Raw genomic sequence first — 5,562 nt, 5'->3', positions numbered from 1 at the left:
CTTCCAGATTAAGGAATACTTTAAACTAACAGAAATAATATCACACTGTCAAAGCTGAAGTGTTTTTAAATAAATTTCACCCAACATAAGGGAGTTTAACATTTCCCCTCCCCCTCAATTTGATAATTCCAAACTCTGTATATAGACCTATGGCCCTCCCAGCCCTCCTTGTTCTTAGGGTTACCTACAGTGAAGGGAAGAAAGAATTGGATGGTTTTTACTTAGCAGCTATGTGATGTGGGGTGAACGATTTAACCTCTCTGACCCTTATTTAGCTCCCTCATCCTTAAAATGGAGAGAAAATGACTATCACAAAGGGCTACTGGGAAAATCAGACGCGACAAACGCAAATACGCCAAGACACAGACAGACACACAGAGTCACTGACAGGAAGGTGTTGCTCTGTAGGCTCCCCTTTGCAGGTCACTGTTACCATGAGGCCCGAGAACCTTGTAGAGCAGGGTCCAAGGCTCCCAGGACAAGCTCCTCCTGAAACTCTCACAGTCAAATCCTTGTGGGGTTGCTCTTTGAACCTCTTGTCTGTGGCACTCTGAAAACCTCCCAAGAGTACCAACTGTGTTTGTAAAAAGCCACTTCCATACCTCTCCCGATTGCTATGCAGGCTTTACTTGGTGGGACCATTCCTGCTAGTTCAATCCATAAGAGGTCAGAGCTTTGCTGTTATTCTCCTTCACTGCCCGAAGGTGCCACTAGTCTCAAAATCCCACCAGCCTCGCCCACGGTAGCCTACTCAAGTCTACTCAGCCACCATGGATTCAAAGCCATCACCAAAGCTTAACTGCCACCCCTCTTGTCCCCACTATTCCCCTCAACTCTTTTCTGCTTTTAACAATGGTGAAAGCCACAGCTGCTTGTGGCTCATATTTTCATTATCACATTCATACTTTTCATTCATTTCATAACATATATGTGAAAAAAAAGTGGCTGTGGACAGGGAGAGAGGCATTCAGAAATTTTTGAAATTGTGACTAAATTCAACAAATTCCTCATCAATCAGTGGCCTAGTCAGAATAAAATCCAGTGAAGCAGTGAAGGGTACATAACTTTTTTTCTTTTCAGTAAAATAAGTTGGACAAAATTTGTGCATGATTGCATATTTAAAAATCTAATCTTCATATTTGCCAACACTGCTTAGCTGCTGTATCAACTGTCTAGCTTTAGCCAAATAAACCTTTTTGCAACTTTGGAAGAAACTTCTATATAGGAAATTATAAATTTGGACCAGCATAATTGTGTCTCAATATGTGAGATTTTTATCCCAACTCTCACCTTTATAACTATATAAATTGTATGATATTCCATAATGGCCACAGTGGCCATGTAATTAAAGGCTTTATTTATTTAATGATCTGTTTTCTGTGAGACTAGAAAGACAGAATAAGAAACAGCATCATGTGGGTTTCTCTGCTGCCAAGGAGCAGCGTCAAGCAGCGCTGTCATTATCAATTTTTAATGGTACAAAAATATTTGTTTGACAGTATCAGAGGAATTCCTGGGAGAAATTTCACATATTCTTGTAGAAAATGTGAAAAGAATTTTTAATATCTGTGAGCAAAATAACCATTTTCTCTGTATCTAAACGCTATCAGAAGAAAGAGAAAAATTGATGCATTATTTTTCTTGCTGTTCTAACATATTCCAACACCAAGGAAAGATTTAAGAAACTGAAATCTCATTTTCAAAACCTCTCTAGAATAATACTGGGGAAATTAAAAGATGAGCACTATCTTTAAACACACCCTATATTTTCAACCTCTATTTTCACATTTGGGTTTAGAGCTTTCAGATGAACCAAGGTGACTATCAGAGGTCAGAGGTCAAAAGCATTAGCTATCCTCAACACACAGAAACAACACAAACAAATATAAAAATAAAACAAAGAATTCTCATGTTATGATCAGCTCCAATGGAACTGCATTTTATTCACTTCTAATCCAATCTGAGTCCAGGCTTTGCTATCTTGATTATACTACTAGTTTCTCACTACAGCTTGAGAGCTTCTTCAATGATTCCAATCTAATACAAACACACACACACCACACACACACACAGACACACACACACAGGTTTCATGTAATTATCCATTCCATTTTTCTTCTTTAAAAGATGGATGAATAATTACTGATTGTTGTTGTCTTAAAGGAGCATGGACTCCCATGAGTGGTAAGTGGTAGTTAGTGACAAGATCTGGAAAAAGACTTGTGATTGCCTTAGCCAAACTGTTGTCTCAATCGTTTCCCAGTAAAATTGCCTCTCATCCCAATATAACACTTCTGCGTGTGCACAACCAACCACGTTATATTAGATGTTCATCAGATGCAACAGTTTAACAAATAAGCTCTATATGCTAGCACCGCAGCAAAATGTGATCTCCGTAAGCCATTTCCAAGTGCCTTCCTCCTCACATCAAGGGTCGATCTGCAAAGGAACTTTTGATTTCAGTCCTGAGGACCATGTTTGAGAATCATTATGTTGCCAAATGTTGCACAATTATCTATTTTATGTCCCTTTTTTTTATCAACTGAAATATCATTGGAATGCCACTTGAAACTGAAAAGCAATTAAATCAACTTCTTGTCAAAAATAATAAAATGCAATAAAAAGATGCTTTACTTCATCAACATATGTGTTTTTCATTTAGCAATAATCAAATTACTCCTTGAGGAATTCTGAGGTTGAATTTCAGAGGCAGTATCAAAATGCAGCTACTCCTAAGATTTGCTCTATTATACAGGGCAGAAAAAAAAAGAGTTACCTTGACCATACAGCTATATTGCTTTTTAATACGATTTTAATTTTATATTGAGATAAGAATGAGATAATAGAATATACATTTCTTTGTTAACAAAACAGTATGCTAATTCATAAAGCCTCACACATCAATAATCCTATTTATTATTCACCTATCTACCAGGCAGTATATTTAATCCTTTACACATATTATCTTTATTCTTCAAAGTAATCTTAGATAAGTGACAACCATACATTCATAGGATTATAAATTTGTTTGTATTGACTAGTAAGGTCATTAAAAGTCATTTATGGGGAAGGTGGTAAGGAGGTGCAAGAGGGAGGGGATAAAGGGATATATGTCTACATATAGCCGATTGACTTTGTTATACAGCAGAAACCAACACAACATTGTAAAGCAATTATACTCCAATAAAGATGTTAAAAAAAAAGTCATTTATGCAAAAATAGTGAAGACCTACATACAATCATCTTGTCAAAAAAAAAAACGTAATAATAATTGGCAAAATAAAGTTTTAAATCTCCCTTAATAATTATGACAGGGGTCCGGTGATACAGAGCAATGCAGTCATGAAGTATGGGACAAATTTTCAAACTTCATTAATAGTTTTCCAGCTCCACTCCCTACTTTCAACCTCTACTCTCACATACACACACACTATAGTTGCTGCAGAAAATTCCTTCAAATTTATCTTAATCCTGAATCTAAAGGTCTAAAGTAATTCACATATTTGTCCAATTCTTCCCAGCCCTAAGTCTGGAAGGCTTACTCAAATGGTATTTCCTTGGGAAAACTGTTAAACAGTATACACCAATAAGAAAAGGTTTTTAGTTCTGTGTATTGATAGAAAAATCATAAAGCAGAGTTTCTCTTTTGGATTATGAGATATATAACAAGGCCCCACGTTTTGCAGCCTACAATGCAAAATATAAAACAATACTTCAGCATCAGGAGGCTATGAATAATTAGGCTTTCGAAATTATGCTTCAAAACACAGATATTTAGATAATATACTACAGATGTATGTATATATTAGATATATATTACATAGGCATTACTTGTATATCAAAATATAATCCTATTATTAACTAATCTTGAAAACAAAATTTTAGATATACAGTATTAAAGCATTATATTACTTTAAGAATCGCTTAATGAACTGATACATTCTATACTTCATCATTAAATCAGAAATCAATAAACATATAATGGTGACAAATATAAAATATATATAAAAAATATACCTAAGACCCAAACACCTATTAGCTTAAAGGATTTTGTTAGTCCACATATGCTGGCCTCATCAAGCAGCTATTTACTTCCAGTTTCCTCAATCTGTGTAGAAGTAGAATAGCTAAAATTAACAATAAAAATTAAAGTGACGCTACAAGTGTTAGAAAAACAATTTACAATTAAGAAAGCAAAACAGAGGCTTCCCTGGTAGCTCAGTGGTTGAGAATCTGCCTGCTAATGCAGGGGACATGGGTTCGAGCCCTGGTCTGGGAAGATCCCACATGCCGCAGAGCAACTAGGCCCGTGAGCCACAACTACTGAGCCTGTGCGTCTGGAGCCTGTGCTCCGCAAGAAGAGAGGCCGCAATAGTGAGAGGCCCGCGCACCGCGATGAAGAGTGGCCCCCGCTTGCCACAACTAGAGAAAGCCCTCATACAGAAATGAAGACCCAACACAGCAAAAATAAATTAATTAATTAATAAACTCCTACTCCCAACATCTTCTTTAAAAAAAAAAAAAAGAAAGCAAAACAACTATAAGCAGAGCACAGTTGCTCTCAAACCAAGGCACTAACCTTTGTTATTCCTTTAGTGAGCTATAGTCTATAAAATCTCACTCCTTAGTTTCCTTGGTCAGATAAACAACTATGCCAGGAGTCTTATAGATGCTATTACTCCATTTAAGTAAATTCAAAAGGGAAATATGGGGCTTCCCTGGTGGCGCAGTGGTTGAGAGTCTGCCTGCCAATGCAGGGGACACGGGTTTGTGCCGGCACAAACCCGTGTCCCCGGTCTGGGAAGATCCCACATGCAGCGGAGCGGCTAGGCCCGTGAGCCATGGCCACTGAGCCTGCGCGTCCGGAGCCTGTGCTCCGCAACGGGAGAGGCCACAACAGTGAGAGGCCCGCGTACCGGGGGGAAAAAAAAAAAAAAAAAGGGAAATTTGAGTCTTCTTTCTAATAAGATAACAGGCAAAATGAATGGATGGTCATATTAGTTGCATCCCACATCCCCAAATTAATACTGCTTGTTTTAAAAACGTGTGTGTGTGTGTGTGTGTGTGTGTGTGTGTGTGTGTGTGTGTGTGTGTGTGTGTGTGTGTGTGTGTGTGTGTGTGTGTGTAGACACATAGATGATGTACTATGAAACTAAAGTAATTCTTCCTTTGGAATACTGTTCCTTATTTGAAAACAATTCCTTCTTAGTCTATATATTCAAGGTTCTTTTGATAGTAGAAAGTAACAATGTTTCAAAGTGAAGTCAACTACTGTTGTTATTTCTTTTTTACCCTCCAGAAAATAATAATCATGTACACTAACATGATACATGTCTTTACATACAACCAGCCTTCAAGGTTACACGCTTGCAAAGTAAAGAAATAAGCATAATATAAATAAAACCTTAAGCTAGTATTTAAAAAAAGAAGGAATTAGTTCTATCTCTACATTCATAAATTGTTATATACAGAAATGGAACACTAGATTTTTCATCTAAACTAAAATATTTTTTAAAATAACTGAATCACTTTTCTATATACATGAAACTAACAATATTGTAA

Source organism: Neophocaena asiaeorientalis, unplaced genomic scaffold (genome assembly GCF_003031525.2).
Source record: "Neophocaena asiaeorientalis asiaeorientalis breed wild unplaced genomic scaffold, Neophocaena_asiaeorientalis_V1.1 scaffold1085, whole genome shotgun sequence".
In the NCBI taxonomy this organism is placed as follows: domain Eukaryota; kingdom Metazoa; phylum Chordata; class Mammalia; order Artiodactyla; family Phocoenidae; genus Neophocaena; species Neophocaena asiaeorientalis.
This window is presented reverse-complemented; position numbering follows the sequence as displayed.